This window comes from Capricornis sumatraensis, chromosome 8 (genome assembly GCF_032405125.1).
Source record: "Capricornis sumatraensis isolate serow.1 chromosome 8, serow.2, whole genome shotgun sequence".
Taxonomy (NCBI): Eukaryota; Metazoa; Chordata; class Mammalia; order Artiodactyla; family Bovidae; genus Capricornis; species Capricornis sumatraensis.
This window is the reverse complement of record NC_091076.1, coordinates 4531757-4551892: the sequence shown is the minus strand read 5'-3', so window position 1 is coordinate 4551892 and position 20136 is coordinate 4531757.

Below are 20136 nucleotides of genomic sequence, written 5' to 3'. Positions count from 1 at the left end.
TTCTCCAAGCAAGAATACCGGAGTGGGTAGTCATTCCCTTCTCCAGGGATCTTCTGGACCCAAGGATTGAACTCGGGTATCCTGTATTGCAGACAGATTCTTTACTGTCTGAGCCATCAGGCAAGGCCCTAGGGTTGCAAAGAGTCAGACACAACTGAATGGATAACACTTTTATTTTCTTTTTTCAGACATTCATTAATTTATCAAATATTTATTGAGCACCTACTGTGTACGAGGCTCTTGCTGTGTGCTGTGACTGCAGCAATGATGTCAGCCCGGGACCCTGGCCTGCTGTTACAGCCCTTCTTCAATAGGGTCCCAGGAGATAGCTTTGTGTGTCAAAACTCAGCCTGGGGTGGGCCCTGCCCAAGGGATACTCAGCTCTGAAATGGGCCTTGGGAGGTTTTGTTCTGTTTTTTATTATTTAAATATCTTTTTTTTCCAAAATAAGGACTTTAAAAAATTTATGTATAGTTGATTTACAATGACGTGTTAGTTTCTGGTGTACTGCAAAGTGATTCAGTTGCTTATATATATTCTTTTTCCAGAATCGTTTCCACTATAGTTTCTTATAAGATATTGAATACAGTTTCCTGTGCTACACAGTAGGTCCTTGCTGGTTATATATTTTATTTATAGCAGTTAGTCCCAAACTCCTAATTTACCCCTCCTACCCCCTTCCTCCCCTTTGGTAATGCTAAGTTTGTTTTCTGTGCTCATGAGTATTTCTGCTTTGTAAATAAGTCCATTTGTATTATTTTTAAGATTCCACAGCTAAGTGGCATCAAGTGATACTTGTCTTTCTCTGACTTGCTCGCCTCGTATGATAATCTCTAGGTCCATCCGTGTTGCTGCCAATGGCATTCGCTCATTCTTCCTTATGGCTGAGGAGTATTCTGAACTCATATATATATGATTTTAAGAGAAATGCAGGGCTGAATGAGTTACAAGTTGGAATCAAGATAGGCGGGAGCAACACCAACAACCTCATATATGTGGATGATACCAGTCTAATGGCAGAAAGTGAAAGGAGCCTCTTGAGGAGGGTGAAGGATGAGAGTGAAAGGGCTGGCTTAACATTAAGTATTACAAAAATTAAGATCACGGCATCCAACCCCATTCCTGCGTGGCAAATAGAAGGGGAACTGGTGGGAGTAGTGACAGAGTTCCTCTTTTGGGGCCAAAGTCACTGCGGATGGTGACTGCAGCCATGAAATCAGAAGACAGTTGCTTCTTGGCAGGAAAGCGATGACGAGCCTGGACAGCGTGTTGAAAAGCAGAGACGTTGCTCTGCTGACAAAGGTCCGTAGAGTCAAGGCTATGGTCTCCCAGTGGTCACGTACGGTTGCGAGAGCTGGACTGTAAAGAAGGCAGAACGCCAAAGAATGGATGCCTTTGAACTGTGGTGCTGGAGAAGACTCCTGAGAGTCCTTTGGACAGCAAGGAGATCCAACCAGTCAATCTTAAGGGAGATCAACCCTGAACAGTCACTGCAAGGACAGATGCTGAGGCTGAAGCTCCAGTATCTTGGCCATCGGATGCAAACAGATGACTCATTGGAAAAGTCCCTGATGCTGGGAAAGATTGAAGGCAGAAGGAGAAGAGGGCGTCAGAGGATGAGACGGCTGGACAGCGTCACGGATGCAATGAACATGAACTTGGGCAAAGTCCAGGAGATGGTGAGGGACAGGGAGGCCTGGTGTGCTACAGTCCATGGGGTTGCAATGAGTCTGACATGACTGAACAACAATATATATATACGTATGTAGGTTGCTTCAATGTCTTGGCCATCGTAAGCAGTGCTGCTATGAACATTGGGGTACACATATCTTTTCAAATTAGACTTTTTGTCTTTTCTGGATATATGCACAGGGGTGAGATTGCTGGATTATGTGGCATCTCAACTGTAGTTCTTAAATGCACTTTTATACTGCTCTGCAGAGTGACTACACCATTAATTTCAGCACTTTTAAGTTGCAGGGTAATGGAGCAGATTTAGCGATCCAAATGCTTCCTGCCCTCCCCGCTGCCCAGTTCCCTTGTTATCGCACCCTGCATTGGAGAACAGTCTTGATCCGTTATTACTTGTTCCAACCGACAAGGCGATCTTGACAGATTACGAGTGACTAAACCCTACAGGTACCGTCAGGGCTCACACTTCGTGTTGTACATTCTGTGGGTTTTGGAAAATGCATAATGTCGCGTATCCACGGTTATAACGTCCAGAATAGTGTCTTCTGTGAGCGGGCTTATTAGTCGTGTCCCGACTCTTCCGTGACTCCGCGGACTGCAGCCCGCCGGGCTCCTCTGTTCATGGGATTCTCCAGGCAAGAATTCTGGAGCGGGGTGCCACTCCTCCTCCCGTGTCGCGGCCCTGAACATCCTCTGTGCCCCACCTCTCTGTCCCTCCTTCCCCTAACCTTCTCCCTGTCTCCATAGTGTTGCCTTTCTCTCGGATGTCATGTGGTTGAATCAGACAGTATAGCCTTTTCAGACGGGCTCCTCCCATTTTTATGTTTCTTCTATGTCTTCTGTGGCTTGACAGCTCATTTCTTCTTCTTTTTTTGCTCTTAAAAATGAAGAAAGTTTTTGACTGCCATCCATTCATATGGTTCCAAACTCAAAAGCAACCCAAGTCCCCCTCTTACTCCCATCCTCCAGCTACCGGCTTCCCTTCCTTGGAGGCAACTGCTGTTAACACTTTCTTGACAGAACATCCTTCTGAAGATTATTTTATATGTGGAGAAGCATTTTTCTTGCCCCCTTTTTTCATTGTGTTAGAATACGCATAACACAGAACTTACCATCTTAGCCTTTTTAAGGATGTATTTCAGCGGTTTTAGATGCAAGGAAATATCTTGTGCACCCATCACCATCAGGCATCCTGTAACTCTTTTCATCTTGTGAATTGGGAATCGTCCTCACGAAATATTAACTCCCTATCCTCCCCTCTGCCAGCCCCCGGCATCCACCGTTCCACCCTCTGTCTTTATAATGCTGACTATTCAAAATGCCTTGCTCATTTTTTTACATCATCAAATAATATTGCTTTTGTTCAGTCGCTCACCGTCCGACTCTTTGTGACTCCATGGATTGCAGTATGCCAGTCTTCCCTGTCCTTCACTATCTCCCGGAGCTTGCTCAAACTCACGTCCACTGAGTCGGTGATGGCATCCAACCATCTCACCCTCTATCTCCCCCTTCTTCTCCTGTGGGAATCCTCTCACAGAGCCTCTGGTGACTCGACAGGGGAGCTGGTTTGAATCCTGGGGATCTTCAAAGGGTCCCCAGCCTGGTGAGCTTGGAAGCTCCTTCCTTCAACCTATGAAGAGCCCACTGGGTTCCCTTTCCTTCCCTTTATATTTTGATGCAGCTGGTTGCTCTTTTTCAGTCCATGGGGTTGCAAAGAGTCGGACACAACTGAGCGACTAACACTAATGCATTCTTTTTTAAAAAAGTATTTAAGTGGAGGATAATTGCCTTACAATACTGTGTTGATTTCTGCCATACATGAACATGAATCAGCCATAGGTGTACATATGTCCCCTCCGTCTCGAACCTCCCTCCCACCTCCCACCCCATCCCTCTCCTCTAGGTTGTCACAGAGCCCCAGGCTGAACTCCCTGCATCACAAGCAGTTTCCACTGCTGATCTGCTTCACATGTGGGTGCGTGTGCTTCCATGCTCCTGACTCAGTTTGTCCCACCCTCTCCTCCCCCCACCGTGTCCAAAGGTCTGTTCTCCACGTCCGCATCTCCACTGCCACCCTGCAAATAGCTTCATCAGTATCATCTTTCTAGATTCCGTATAGATGCATTACGATATGGTATTTGTTTTTCTCTTTCTGACTCACTTCCCTCTGTATAACAGGCTCTAGGTTCATGTACTTCATTCGAACTGACTCGTATGCATTCCTTTTTATGGCTGAGTGATATTCCATTATATGTATGTACCACAACTTTCTTATTCATTCGTCTCTTGATGGACCTCTAGGTTGCTTTTATGTCTTAGCTATTGTAAAAGTGCTGCCACGAACAGTGGGGTACACGTGTCTTTTTCAGTTATGGTCTCCTCAAGGCATAAGCCCAGTAGTGAGATTGTTGGGTCATATGGTAGTTTTATTCCTAGTTTTTTTTCTTTTTTTAAACGAATCTCCAAACTGCTCTCCATAGTGGCTGTATAAATTTACATTCCCATCGGCAGTCCAGGAAAGTTCCCTTTCCTCCACACTCTGTCCAGCAGCTGGTCAATCCTTTGTTCTCTTCTTTGCTGGTCTCAGCATGTCAGCTGCCCTTCCAGCCCGGGCCGTGTCCCCATCTGCTCTGTGAGCTGCCCTGCACGTGTTCTGCGGGCTTGGTCATCTCTGCTCTGCTCCTTGCTGGCCCTGGGGCTGTGTGTTCCTCAGTGTGCCCGTCTGCACAATGGGTGTTAGACCTACAAAACAGACATCTGGGGGCTCCCTGGGACTCAGGGTATAAGCCCCCTGCCTGTGGGGGGCGGGGTGCATTCCCACCGTGTTTTCTCTGGCTCCTGTGTGGGGTCCCTCGCGGGTGGTTTGTGCCTTCTCGGGGCAGCAGGGAGCCAGGGGTCTGGGTCTGCCCGTGGGGAGTGTGTGAATCAAAGGAGCCGGCCGCAGCTGAAGCAACCTCGCCTGGATTCTTAATGTGGCCTCTTGACAGACCGATTGTGTAACGGCATTCCTCCCAAGGAAACACGTCTGCCCCCTCGGAGAAGGTGCGAGAGCTTCCCAGACACTGAAAGGGCCCTGCTGGGTAAATTAATTCTTCATTATTCCGTTCCCGGGGCTCTCGTGTTGGCCCAGCGCCCGGCACACAGACGCCCGCCTGCACCGGGTAGCCCAGACGCCCGCCTGCACTGGGTCGCCCAGACGCGGGGGTGGCGAGTGCCAGGTAGGCTTGGCCATCCACAGAATCGGAAGATGTGCTCAGAAGTGCAGATTCCCGTCCTTCCTTGTCTCCTCCGCCGGGACAAAGGGTCTGTTGTTGACATGTGAACTTGCTGTCTGGTATCTAAATATTTTGCCACCGGGGACGCGCAGGGTCATGTCTGTCTGCACACGACAGCTTTGAGCAGAGTTGGGGGTTCTGGCAAGATGCTTGCCATTTCTCCTTCTCCATGGGTCCTGGTTTACCCACTCTGGACCTCGGCAAACACTCCTGGGACCAGAAAATGCCACTTGCTGTTACGATTTCCGAGTGGGGTCCTCAGACTCCCAAACTATTCAGACCCAGGGCATGGAGAGTGCAGTGCAGGCCTTGATGCCCCAGAAGTGGGGGTCTCAGAGGTATGGCTGCTGTGGGTCATCACAGGCGGGGGCGGGGAGATGGCTTTACTGGGATTGAGCACATGCGGGAGGCGATGCCTGTGACTGAGCCAGCGTCCTTTCTCCCATCTTTGATGTGCCCCTCCCCTGGTCTACCTTCATCCAAACTAGACGTGAAAGTCCATCACCACCACTGATGAGCTGGGCGGACCTCAGTCAGCCACCTAATCACTCTTACCCTCAGTTTTCTCATCTGTAAAATGGGGATGGTGATCCTGCCTCCACAGGTTGGGATGTTGGGAGAGGAAGCTGAGGTCCTGCATGGAAGCACTTGGGACGCGCCCGGCCTGGGGAGAAGCTCAAGAAATGGTGCCTGTTTCACCCAGTTGCCTTCTTACTGATTTGACAGCCACCTGAGCCGGGATCGAGGGTCCCTGCCCCAGAGGGTGGGCGGGTGTTGGGAAGGGCACGAACAGGGGAGCGTGTTCAGGGAATCCCCCTGTCACCAAGGGGACCTGTGTGGACGAGGATACCAGATGCCCAGGTTCACAGCCAAGGTGGTTTGTTACCAGCTGGGGCCTCAGTTTCCCCAGATGTGAAGCAGGCGAAGCTGGTGGCAGCGGCTCCTGGGGATTAAATGAGTGAGTGCTCTGTGACGCACAGCACAGTGCAGCATCCAGCAAACGCGTCTCGGGCTTGTTAATACGCAGCTATGTGTACGCAGTCACGGGGCTGATGCCACGGCTCTCAGAGGCCAAGACGGAGGATACAGAGGTTGATGGAGATTTCATCTGCAGCGGGCCCGAGGTCAGCAACCCACGCTCCCAGTGGTCCGGAGGCCAGAGCAGGAAGCACTCAGGCGGTCTCCTCCCTCCAGCCGCTATCTCTCGGGCTCCGGGCACCTCTTGCCGCTTCCTTCCCGGGAGAGCGGGCGGGAAACCAGAGCTGCTGGCAGGAGGCGCGGGCCTTTCATCCACCCCGGGACGGGAGCGAGTTACAGGTGAGGCCATTGTTCCTGAGCACAGGTGGAGATAATGCATCCTGACAGCCCGGAGGACGGGCCCCTGGCAGCCCCACCGGCCTGGCCCGAGCCCCAGGGCAGCCCTCGTGGGCACCCGAGTTACAACACGTCCTGTGAACGCTCCCCACGGCGCGGCCTCTTCATGTGTTTCCAGCGCCGGCGGCTGGGGCTGCACCTGGGAGCGACGCGGCGCATTCATCGAGGGCTTTGGCGAAGGTCACCGCCAGCTGGGGGACAGAACGTGTATTGTCGAGGGTGCCAGCCCAGTCTCCGCGGCCGGCCGGCTGCCCTGACCACAGGCATTCCTCGCGCTCACCCTCGTCCACACCAGGCAGGCACCCGCTCCCGTGGGGGCTGGCCTTGCCCCCGCTCTCCAACGCCACCTTCGGGCCGCGGGCTGAAGCCTCACCCACCATCTTCCAAAACCTAATTGCCGCGCGCTGTGTCTGTGACGGGCACGGACCCAGGGCCCCGGGCCTGCCAAGAATTTCCCCGTGTGAATACCTGCGCAGGGCATCTCCTGTGGGAACCGGGAGGCACCCGGGGCCTGGCATTTGTCCCCGGCTGTCTTGTGACATTAGGCAGATCAAAGCCCCATTGTCAACAGTCGCGTTTGCTCTGTTCCTCCGCTCGGAGCCCGTGTCCTGGGACTGCCCTTCCCTCGTCTCAGACGCAGGGTGGGGGGCTGACCCCCGGGACCCGGCTCCCAGTCCAGCCCCGGCGCTCCTCCTGGCAGGGCCCCCACCGAAAGCGAACGGTCTCTCCCGGGTCTGAGGCCGGGCACACCCTGACGAAGAATGAGAAAGTGGGGCAGCCGGGCTCCTCCCTGTGTCTTCAGAGCCGCAAGCTCCGACCTGGCTCTGCGTGCAGCAGCTCGGACTGCGAGAAGAAAGTCACCGAGGCTGGAATTGCTCCCGGAGCTGGTGGAGGGGGAAGGGCAGCGGAAAGTAGCGGGGTGATGGCCCTGCTCAGCACCCCTCGGAGAACACCCGGGAGAAGGGGCACCCCGAGAAGCATGAACACGGCCCGTCAGGAAGGTGTCAGATCCTCCCAAGTCCACCACTGGTGTCCAACGAGGGGGCCAATCAAATGATTCAACCACACAAGTGGCAAAGCTTGAGCTCAAAGGAGCTCACTGCATCTTAGACCCACCGGCCCAGGCTGCCTATGCACATGCTAAGCTGGGGGAGGAAAGAGCACCCAGGTGGATTAATTATGTCCGTCCAGGTGTCAGTCTCTCCCAAGACCAGGGAGCTGTACTCACATTTCGTATCTCTATTGGACAGGAGTCTTTCTGAGTGTAGGTGGCTTATGCATGTGTTGAGAAGCCCAGGGATTTCAGCTTCAGGAATGGCTGGATCCAGAGGCTCAAATGCTATCATCAGACCTCCATCTCACTTTCTCCATTTCTCATTTCTGCCTTCCTCTGAGAAGGCTGTAATTCCTGGATGGGCTTACGTGGATTTGATTGGGGTCACATGCCCATTTCTGATTCAGCCACAATAGCCAGGGGGCTAAGAAATGCTGACTGACCACTCTGGGTCTGGGGAACACCTTTTGCATCTCTTGAATCTCACGGACTGAGAGAGGTTTGCACTGGGAGTGGCCTCGATGCACAAGATGCCATGGGCCACAACGCTCCTTTTATTAACAGGGGCGCATGTGCCAGGGTCTTCCACACTGGAGACGTTGGAGAACATTCTATATCCAGGGCAGAGATGGGCATGATTGCCCAAAGGGCTGGTTAGGCAGAATTGAGGTCTGGCCAAGTGTGATATTATGATTTTTAATAAGAAATATAAATTTGGTCTTAGTCCCCATTCCTGGCACAGAGACCCTAAACGCCTTGGAGTTTCCTGTGATGAGAGCACAAAGGTGTCTTTTGTTATGTTGACAATGTGATTTTTGGAAACTACCTAGGATGGAGGCTGGCTGCCGGGAGAGCCAACCACACGCATCAGAGACAGAAATTCAGCCCCACCACAGGGAGGGTGAACCCAACACAAATCACCAATGATTTGATCAGTTGTGCCCAGGTAATAAATTCTCCAAAACCCCCGAAAGGACAGGGTTCTGGGAGCTTCCAGGTTGGTGAACATGTGCAGATTTGAGGAGAGCAGTGGTCAGAGATCATGGGAGCTCTGAACCTCCCCCTCATACCTTGCCCTGTGTGTCTCCTCCATCTGTGTGTTCTTGAGTTATGTCCTTTTGTAATAAACCTGGGGGCTCAGGCAATAAAGAATCTGTCTGCTATGCGAGAGACCTGGGTTTGATCCTTGGGTCAAGAAGATCCCCTGGAGAATGGAATGGCAACCCATTTCAATATTCTTGCCTGGAGAATCCCATGGACAGAGGAGCCTGGTGGGCTACAGTTCATGAGCTCAAAAAGAGTCGGACACGACTGAGTGACTCTCTGTGTGTGTGTGTGTGTGTGTGTGAACTAGTAGGCAAAATGTTTCTCTGAGTCCTGTGAACTGCTATACAAAATAATTGAACCCAAGGAGAGAGTCGCTGGAACCCCTAAACTGTAGCTAGCGGGTCAGCAGCACAGATGGTGACCTGGATTGGATACTGGCATCCAAGTGGGATTGGGGACTCTTGTGGGTGAGGCTGTGATCGTACAGTCTGTACTATCTCCCGGCTGGTAGTGTTAGAATTGAGTGGAATTGTAGGATTCTCAGCTCATGTCCAAGAATTGTTTGCTGTGGGAAACAACCCACAAACTGGAACTGCTGTCAGTATCTTAGTTGGAACCAGAGTCGAACAATGAAAAACCTTGCGAGTTAGCCTAAGGAGTTAAAGTGTATCCACCAGGCAGCAGGAACTGCTGAAGGGTCTCAAGCACATGGGTTTGATCTGATTTATGCTGTGGACTTCCCTTGTGGCTCAGCTGGTAAAGAATCTGCCTGCAATGTGGGAAACTTGGGTTCGGTCCCTAGGTTGGGAAGATCCCCTGGAGAAGGGAAAGGTTACCCACTCCAGTATTCTGGCCTGGAGAATTCCATGGACTCCATAGTCCATGGTGTTGCAAAGAGTCAGACATGACTGAGTGATTTTCACTCACTCACTCATGCTGTGGACAGAACACAGTGGCTTCTCTGGTGTGTAGTGTGGGCTGGACAAGAGGTAAGGAGGTTGTTGGTAATAGCTGAATTGCGGCTGATCAAGTCCTCATTAAGCTCAGAATTTGGAGTGAAGGTTAGCTTAGCTAGGAGCTGGGCCAAGCGGGAGATAAAGGGAGACAGAGCAGTTAGGAGAATCACGAAGCCCTAGCTCTGAGAACGACAGCTTTCCAGACAAGAAGGAAGCAGACGGAACATGAGGTCTTCCCAAAAGGCTCAATGTTGATACGTCCACTCTCGGTAGGCCCTCAGTCATAGCCTGGTGACTCTTACTTTACAAACAGTAATAATGGATTTTCAGACTTCTGTTTCTACTCAATAGGAAACCAGGGATTCATAAATTGGATGTGTGTGTGTCTGTGGGAAGGAGAGAGAGAGAGGGAGAAATTGAGAGACAGACATGGAGAGTGAGATTTAGTGGGAGGGTAGCAGTGGAACAGAAGGGGGAAAAATGGAAGCAGTGACAGATTTTATTTTCTTGGGCTCCAAAATAACCGAAGATGGTGACTGCAGCCATGAAATTATAAGACACTTGTCCCTTGGAAGGAAAACTACGACAAATCTAGATAGTATGTTAAAAAGCAGAGACATCTCTTTGCCAACAAAGTCCATAAAAAGCGATAGTAAAGCTATAGTTTTTCCAGTAGTCATATACGGATGTGATCGTTGGACCATCAAGAAGGCTGAGTACCAGAGAACTGATACTTTCGAATTGTGGTGCTGGAGAAGACTCTTGAGAGTCCTTTGGACTGCAAGGAGATCAAACCAGTCAATCCTAAAGGAAATCAACTCAGAATATTCATTAGAAGGACTGATACTGAAGCTCCACTACTTTGACCACTTGATGCAAAGAGCTGACTCATTGGAAAGGAATCTGATGCTGGGAAAGATTGAGGGCAGGAGGAGAAGAGGACGACAGAGGATGAGATGCTTAGATGGCATCACCAACTCAATGGACATGAATTTGGGCAAACTCTGGGAGATAGTGGAGGACAGAGGATCCTGGCCTGCTGCAGTCCATGAGGTCACAAAGTGTCAGATACGACTTAATGGCTGAACAAGAACACAACAAAACAGTGAAAATGGAGATAAAGAAACCCTGTGAGCACAAATTGGGTCCACATGGTGCACAGGCAAATAGTTTTACATAAATCAATAAACGCTGAGAAGCACATACCGTTCGAGGATGGGAAGTGGTCATTGGTAGGTGTTGGCAGTTGCTGCCTTTGGCCATTTGAGGGCAAGACAATGAATGGTGGTGGAGACACAGCTGGCTCTCTGTCTGGGTCTCCTCTGACCCGCCTCATTCCTGAGAGCTGCACCATCACAAAGCTTCCCTCTGCCCATGGATGCCAGACCTTGCCAGCCAGATGTCGGGCTGCCCAGAGGAATCCATAGACTCCGTGGGATGGATGTGGGGCGTCCCACCCAGAAAGCATGGGTTGCATCACCCATGGGTGCACCTTGGCTGGGATCCTGGCCTCACTGGCTGCAAACCTGGCTGGACAGGCCTCCAGCCCCCATAGGGGGTGTTATACAACCAGAAACACTGGGCATCCAACCCCAAGGCTTCCTGGGAACACCAGACTTTGCTTTCTTGAGAAAAGAGGGAGGGAAGGAGCAAAGCCCACTGGTCCAGCTACAGTGAGTAGGGGCAAGCGGGCACTGGGCCTCCTCTCCCATTACACACGTGCCATTCACAGGCTCCTGAAGACAGATGCTGCTGTGGGCTGTTGTAGCCTCCCAAACCCTATATTGAGGTCCTGACTCCCAACAGATCAGTATGTGACCGTATTTGGAGAACAGGCCTTTAAAGGTGTAATTAAGGTAAAATGAGGTCACTAGTGTGGTCTGAATCCCACAGGACTGGTGTCCTTATAGAAAAGGAGGTCAGGACAGACACACGGAGGGATGACCCTGTGAGGACGCGGAGAGGAGACGGCCGTCTGCATGCCCAGGAGGGAGGCCTCAGGAGGACCAGCCCCGCCCACACCTGGGCCTGGGAGTCCAGCCTCCAGGCCTGGAGAGAGTAAGTTTCTGTCATTCAAGCTGCCTGGTCCATGGGACCTTTTGAAAGGCAGCCCGAGCAGACCACCCAGATGCCTGTTTGCAGAGTAGCGGGTCTACGGAGAGGACTCCAGGCCCAGGTCGGGGGACGCGGGTGCTGTGGACACAGGGACAAAGCAGGCAGGACACTCGGCCGCAAGCGTCCACCCCTGCTGATGCTGGTGAGCAGCCTGTGTGCTGGGGCCTGTGGCGGACATGCCTGTTCTCGGGCCAGATCACAGAGAGGCCAAAGCCACACTGAGGTCCCCACTTCGAGGGCCAGCGGTGGCTGCGGGCTTGCACGGCTTTGGAAAAGCTGAGCCAGGCCTCTCGAACTTCCCGAGCACACGCTCTGTGATGCTCCCCAGCTGGGTGCCCATGGTTCCCGAACGGAACTGGCAGTGACAGGATCCCTGGCTCACTCGCTCCAGGCCTTGCCCCGACACAGACGTGTGGCTCTGCAAGCCCTGTGACCTTTGCTGCAGCTCAGGGCACAGGTCCTCATCCCGATTTCCGGAAAATGGAAAGGCCCCGGGAAACCCAGGGCCACACGGCTGTTGGGCGGCATGGCTAGCATTTGAACCCACGTGCACTTGAAGCCCAGGTCCCCGGCCTCTCGATTCCTGGCTGCGGGTGGACACTTAGCAAAGTGCAGTTCTTGCCCGTTTACAGAGACTCCACGGGGGTGCTGATGGGGGGCCCTCGGCAGCCCCAGACCGGGCCACGTGCCTCTCCCCGGTCCTCCCTGTTCCCAGCGTCGGGATCTGGGACCAGAGGTGCTGCTGGACTTTGGGGCGCCGGAGCCCCGATGCTGGGAGAAGGCATGGGGTTAGGGGCCTAGGGTCTCCAGGATGGCCCATCTGCTGGCTGCAAGGGCTAGCCTGTGGTCTCTGGGGGCCCACAGGGCTGGGTCTAGGGTCCATGGAAACAGCTCTGGCCCTCGGTGTGCCCTGATCAGACGCCCCAATCCCAACAACAATCCCAGTGGCCGTGTTCCTGCATTCTGAAGCCACGGCCACCCACCCCTCCCTCTTGGGGGCCCCTGTTCCTCCAGAGCAGGCTCTTGGCTGGCCCTGTGAGGACTCAGCCTCTGCAGACTCTGGGAAGCAGAGAGAACTGTCAGAATGCCCACGGAGCCTGAAGCCAACTTTCCACGCCTTCTCATCCTCCCAGCCAGGGAGATGGGCCAAAGCTAGCACCCTGTGGGGCTCCCACTCACGTTGCTGAGCATTCCTGGCGGGGGTTCTGCGTGTCTGGCACCAGCAAGGGGGCACCTGGGAGGGTTGGCCCAGGAGGAGGGGAAGGGGCAGGGCGGAGTGAGCACCAGGAGTCGGAGTTGCAGGCAGGAGGGCGGCCACCGAGAGTCACTTGCCTGATCCAGTGAAGGCCTCGTGTCAGCCTCTGCGCCCCACCCAGGCTGTTCCTTCCTCGCGGGAGGCCGGGCCCTTCCCCAGGCTGGTCTTCATCTCCTCTAGGAAGGGAAGTGGGGTGTCCTGCGTGCCCGCCTCTGCTCACAGGGTCACCTTCTGTCCTCCAAGGATCCTGTGACTGCTCAGTCCCACCCAGCTGGACTCACCTTGGGGTCAGCCAGAGGCCACCTCCACGCCCTGCTAGTTTTAGACCTGGAGTTGATTTTCTGAGATTTCCTGAGAGGTATTTACTGGGGGAGGGGAGAGTCCCACGAGGCAAGAAATTCACCCAGGAAATTGAGGAACTGGATTCTTAGAGAAAAAGCCATTTCCCATAAATGGCAGTGTCTCCTTGAACCTCCACACCTGTGAATTCCTGGCACCCACTGTTTATCTGATGGAGGTCTAAAATCTGAAAGAGTCAGCTGTTAGCATGCAAATTCCAGCAGAACCAGCCTGCTGTGATTAGCATGGGAAGCAAAGTTCCCTCTGCGACCCCAGGGCCCAGCCCAGAAGGTTCCCAGTCTTCAGAATGGCTCCGACTCCCAAGCCAGGCAGGGGTCTAGGAGAGCAGTTCTCAACGTGGGGGTCCCCTGGGCATGAGGCAGAAATATACAAAGCCTCAGGTCCCCAGACTGCTGAATGAGAAACTCAGGCTGCATGGCTGATGGAGGAAGCATTCCATGTTTATGGATTGGAAGACCCAATATTGTCAAGATGTCAGTTCCTCTTAGTTTGATCTGTAGATTCAACATGTGAGCATGCACGCCTGTGTGCTCAGCCGTGTCTGACTCTTTGTGACCCCTTGGACTGTAGCCTGCCCGGCTCCTCTGTCCTTGGGATTTCCCAGGCAAGAGCACCAGAGTGGGTTGCCATTTCTTTCTCCAGGGGATCTTCCCGACCCAGGGATGGAACCCACGTCTCCTGCATTGGGAGGTGGATTCTGTACTGCTGAGCCAGCAGGGAAACCAGGTATCAAGAAACCAACTCTGAAAGCTAGACAGAAAGACATGGTAAGAGAGTAGCCAAAAGAATCCTAAAAAACTATGAAACTTTAGGAGCAGGCTCAACCTTTTTTTTTTTTTTTTAACCTACAGATTTCACTTTATTCCAATCTGAATCAGGAAGAGTTTAAAGGCAAACTAAAGTCATCCTTATTTTATCCACTCAACAGTTGTTTTAGACAAAACTAGTCCTTCAAATCCTGAAAAGAAAGCATATACTCTAATATGTGTGTGTGTGTATTCAGGGGCTTAGTCGTGTCCGACTGTTTGCGACCTCATGGACTTCAAAGGCTATGCCACGGTCCTCTGTCCATGGGATTTTCCCAGCAAGAACACTGGAGCAGATCGGCGTTTTCTCCTCCAGGGAGGATCCCAGTCCAGGGGTTGAACCCACATCTCCCGAGATTTCGGCATTCCAGGCCGATTCTTTCCCTCTGAGTCACGGTGCTGCGCTGTGCTTAGTCCCTCAGCTGTGTCCAGCTCTCTGCGACTGGGAAAGTCCATATTCTAATATAACTGATGTTATTTACTTAAAAAATCAAATCTATTAGCCTATACATTAAATTCATCTGTGAAAAACTAATGTTTCTACAACTTTTTTAAATTTTGAAAAATTAGTGATGAAATAAATGGACAAACTTGTCGAAATTGATTAAACGATATTGGGTTTTTAATATTATCTTAGAAGTGGAAAAAATAGACAGAATAACTAAACGAAAAAGATCTTAATGACCCAGATAACCACGATGGTGTGATCACTCACCTAGAGCCAGACATCCTGGAGTGCACAGTCAAGCGGGCCTTGTGAAGCATCACGATGAATAAAGCTAGTGGAGGGGATGGAATTCCAGGTGAGTTATTTCAAATTCTAAAAGATGATGCTGTGAAAGTGTTGCACTCAATACGCCAGCATATTTGGAAAATTCAGCACTGGCCACAGGACTGAAAAAGGTCAGCTTTCATTCCAGTCCCAAAGAAAGACAATGCCAAAAAATGTTCAAACTACCTCACAATTGCTCGCTAAGAGTCGGACATGACTGAGTGACTTCACTTTCACATTTCACTTTTCACTTTTCATGCATTGGAGAAGGAAATGGCAACCCACTCCAGTGTTCTTGCCTGGAGAATCCCAGGGACGGGGGAGCCTGGTGGGCTGCTGTCTATGGGGTCACACAGAGTTGGACACGACTGAAGTGACTTAGCAGCAGCAGCAGCACATGCTAGCAAAGTAATGCTCAAAATTCTCCAAGCAAGGCTTCAACAATAAGTGAACCAAAAACTTCCAGATGTTCAAGCTGGATTTAGAAAAGGCAGAGGAACCAGGGATCAAATTTTCAACATCTGTTGGATCATCAAAAAAGCAAGAGAGTTCCAGAAAAACATCTACTTCTGCTTTATTGACTATGCCAAACCCTTTGACTGTGTGGATCACAACAAACTGTGGAAAATTCTTTAAGAGATGGGAATACCAGACCACCTTACCTGCCTCCTGAGAAATCTGTATGCAGGTCAAGAAACAACAGTTAGAACCAGACATGGAACAATGGACTGGTTCAAAATTGGGAAAGGAGTACGTCAAGGCTGTATACTGTCATCTTGCTTATTTAATTTATATGCAGAGTACATCATGAGAAATGCTGGGCTGGATGAAGCGCAAGCTGGGATTGATGGGAAAAATATCAATAACCTCAGATATGCAGATGACACCACCTTTATGGCAGAAAATGAAGAACTAAAGAGCCTCTTGATGAAAGTGAAAGAGAAGAGTGAAATAGGTGGCTTAAAACTCAGTATTCAAAAAATGAAGATCATGGCATCGGGTCCCATCACTTCATGGCAAATAGATGGGGAAACAATGGAAACAGTGACAGACTTTATTTTCTTGGGCTCCAAAATCACTGCAGATGGTGACTGCAGCCATGAAATGAAAAGACACTTACTCCTTGGAAGAAATGTTATGACCAACCTAGACAGCATATTAAAAAGCAGAGACATTACTTTACCAACAAAGGTCCGTCTAGTCAAAGCTATGGTTTTTCCAGTAATCATGTATGGGTGTGAGAGTTGGACCATAAAGAAAGTTGAGAGCTGAAGAATTGATGCTTTTGAACTGTGGTGTTGGATAAAACTCTTGAGAGTCCCTTGGACTGCAAGGAGATCAAACCAGTCAATCCTAAAGGAAATCAACCCTGAATATTCATTGGAAGGACTAATGCTGAAGCTGAAGTTCCAATACTTTGGCCACCTGATGCGAAGAACTTAGTCATTGGAAAAGACTCTGATGCTGGGAAAGATTGAAGGCAGGAAGAGAAAGGGACGACAGAGGATGAGAGGGTTGGATGGCATCACCGACTCGATGGACATGAGTTAGAGCAAACACCAGAGATAGTGAAAGACAGGGAAGCCTAGTGCTGCAGTTCATGGGGTTGCAAAGAGTTGGATGGGACTGAACTGAACTGAAGACGTGGACAAGCCTGTCAAATTTACTAATCTATGTTATTTTAAAAATAATCTATGTAGAAAAACTATCAAATTGAATACATGGTATTAATATTTTAATGCTATAGAATGCTGTAGTTACACACTTTTAAACAATGTCTTACTCAGGAATCTTTGCTAGCACTTTTGGTGGTTCTTTTTTTTTTCACTGGAGGATATTTGCTTTAGAATGTTGTCTTAGTTTCCAGCATACAACATGAATCAGTCATACACATACATATATCCCCTCTCTCTGAACCTCCTTTCTACCCCTCACCCCATCCCACCCCTTTGGGCTGTCACAGAGCACCGGGGTGAGCCCCTCTGTTAGACAGCGATTTCCCACGGGCTATCTATTTTGCATGTGACTTTCACTTTTCACTTTCATGCATTGGAGAAGGAAATGGCACCCCACTCCAGTGTTCTTGCCTGGAGAATCTCAGGGACGGGGGAGCCTGGTGGGCTGCCGTCTATGGGGTCGCACAGAGTCGGACACGACTGAAGCGACTTAGCAGCAGCAGCAGCAGCAGCACGTATGTTCTAATGCTACTCTCTACATTTGTTCCACCCTTTTCTCTCCCACTGTGTCCACACGTCTGCTCTCTCTGTTTGTGTCTCTATTCCTGTCTTGCAAATAAGTTCATCAGTAACATTTTTCTAGATTCCATATATATTCGTTAATATATTTGTTTTTCTCTTTCTGACTTCTTTCACTCTGTGTAACAGGATCTAGGCTCATCCACCTCATTAGAACGGACTCAAATTTGTTCCTTTTTATGGCTGAGTAACATTCCATTGTTTTTCCAGTGATCATGTATGGATGTGAGAGTTGGACTGTGAAGAAGGCTGAGCGCCGAAGAATTGATGCTTTTGAACTGTGGTGTTGGAGAAGACTCTTGAGAGTCCCTTGGACTGCAAGGAGATTCAGCCAGTCCATCCTAAAGGAGATCAGTCTGGGGTGTTCATTGGAAGGACTGATGCTGAAGCTGAAACTCCAGTACTTTGGCCACCTCATGTGAAGAGTTGACTCATTGCAAAAGACCCTGCTGCTGGGAGGGATTGGGGGCAGGAGGAGAAGGGGACAACAGAGGGTGAGATGGCTGGATGGCACCACCGACTTGATGGACATAAGTTTGGGTGAACTCCGGGAGTTGATGATGGACTGGGAGGCCTAGCGTGCTGTGATTCATGGGGTCGCAAAGAGTCGGACACGACTGAGAGACTGAACTGAACTGAATAGTCCATTGTATGTATATGCACCAAACTCCTTTATCCATTCATCTGTCAACGGACATCTAGGTTGCTTCCATGTCCTAGCTGTTGTAAATAGTGCTGCACTGAACACTGGGGTACATCGAGGTACTCAGCTGTCTGTTTAATGAGTCCTCAAGGTGAGTCTCGGGCACCGTCTGACAACTGTTGCAGGAGCAAGGAAGCTAGGTGGGGGTGCAGAGGGAGCCACATCCAGAGGCCGCCTCACTCCTTGAGCCCCTGCGTATCCGGTCCCAGCAGCCCCCGCAGGCCTCTTCTGGTGGCAGTGGTCTGCAGTGTCTCTGATCCCTGGCCTGTCCCTCTCCCTGTTTTTTATCCATCATCCTACCTGGGCTGAAGCCTCAAGGGCTCCACTTAGCCTGACTCACCTGATAGCTGACATCTCCATTCTCCATCAAACACACACCGTGGTCCCTTCTGGAGCGAATCTGATTGGGTGGAGATGAAGCTCTCTTTGGCATCATTGATGCCTAGGGAAAGGCAAGCTGTGTTCACACATGAGTAAAGTTTATTTCTTTCTTTAATATGTGTTTTATTTTATTATCATTATGTTTTAAAATATAAATGTATGCATTTTAATTGGAGGTTAATTACTTTACAATATTGTATTGGTTTTGCCACACATCAACATGAATCCGCCACAGGTGTACACGTATTCCCCACCCTGAACCCCCCTCCCTCCTCCCTCCCTGTACCATCCCTCTGGGTCGTATGTCTTTTAAACTCTAATGTAACGCTGGCATCTTTCTTGCACCTCTGCTGGCCCCAGCTCTGGTTCATTCTGACACCTCCTTGCAGGGCCAAGTGCACTTCCTCCCCCTGGGTTCCTCATAACCTTCTGTCCAGCACCTTTTGCCAATGCTTCTCCCGTACCAGCCACCAGAGTGGCCTTCCTAGAGCACAACCTTCTAAGATTTTACATGTGTCGTGTACTCAATTTTTATTGTTTATTTTTTTTCTTAGTGGCTTATGGTTTCCGGTCTTGCTTAGGAAGACTTCCTGCACAGTGGGACTGTAAGAATATTTCCTTATATGATCTTCCATATGTTTATAGCTTAAAAAAAAAAACAACACTCCTATCTTTGGATTCACTTGGAAATCACTCTCATATGTGGAGTGAAATAGGGATTTAACCTTGAGTTTTTCCAAATGGATGGTTGATCGTCCCAACTCTTTCATATAAAAAACCCTGTCCTTTGTCATATTTTAAGCTCCTGTATATACTTGGAGGGGCTTCTGGACTCTGTTTCTTCTCTTGCTCTGTCTGTTCCTATTGTAAGAACAGTTTAACGACCACAGCTGCAGAGTGAGGTTTAAAATCTAGTTGATCACAACCCCTGCAAGGTCTTTTTCCAAAGTTGTTTTGACAATTTTTGCAGATTGATTTTTCCACTTGAACATCAGATTCAGACATGCAGAATCTTATTTCCCTGACCAGGAATCGAACCCATGCCCCTGCAGTGACAGCATGGAGTCTTAACCACTGCACCACCAGGGAAGTTACTCACATGGTCCAATTTTTACAAAATGAAGATTTAGTCTAGTTTTTAAAGAAATGACTCAGACTCAAATTCAGAATCTTGCTGGGATCCAGAATGAATTAGAATAAACATGTCAATCCTTGGAAATCTGGCCAATTGTGACAGTAATGTCTTTTTCTTGGAGAACATTTCTCCCCATTGACACAGGTCTTTAGTTCTTCAATGGCGTTTTGTCATTTTCACCATGGAGATCTTACCCTTTTTGTGTTAAACTGATTTTGAAGTATTTCATAGCTCACTCACTGAGGTTAGAGAATTAGGATGTGGCAGGCCTGGGGAAAGCAGGGCAAAACCAATCATGCGTGGCGATGAAGGAAGTATCTAGAAAGTTCTTACTCTGTGGGGTCTGTGGCCACACCAGCTTGTAACCCCAGCTCGGGGAGATTCCAGAGTCAGGTTCAGATTTGAGCAAGATGTTTCCTTAGAGCTCACACTTGTGATATCAACATTCATCTGGAAATTTCCAGATGGATGGTGAGATTAAGGGATGGGTCCTTCTCCTGTGCCTTCCATGTACATGTTTAAAACTTCTGGGGCCCTTTAAGACCTAAAGGGCCAGACATCAGCATTGGCAATGTCACTTGAAGTGCTGGAAGACCTGCATCTTCATGATCAGAGCCTGCTTGGCTGTGCTGATTTTCCACCAGACTGTCCTGGGTGGGACCTGGCATGAACCACTGGCCAGGGCAGCACCCTTCAGCTGAGCTCCTGTCTGGGTGACTCTCCAAGGAGTCCCCGTGGGGCCCCAGGTGGTGGTCTCAGCTTCTTGGGCAGGACCCTTTCAAGATGACCCACTCTTGCCTTCCTTCCCTTGTCAACAACAGACAAGTGTCCACGAGGATGTGGAGAAATTGGAACCTTCTTACGCTCCTGGTGGGAACGTAAATGGTGTAGCCATAGTGGGAAAGAGCCTGGCAGCTCCTCAGAAGGTTAAAAGCAGAGTTACTGTATGATCCAGC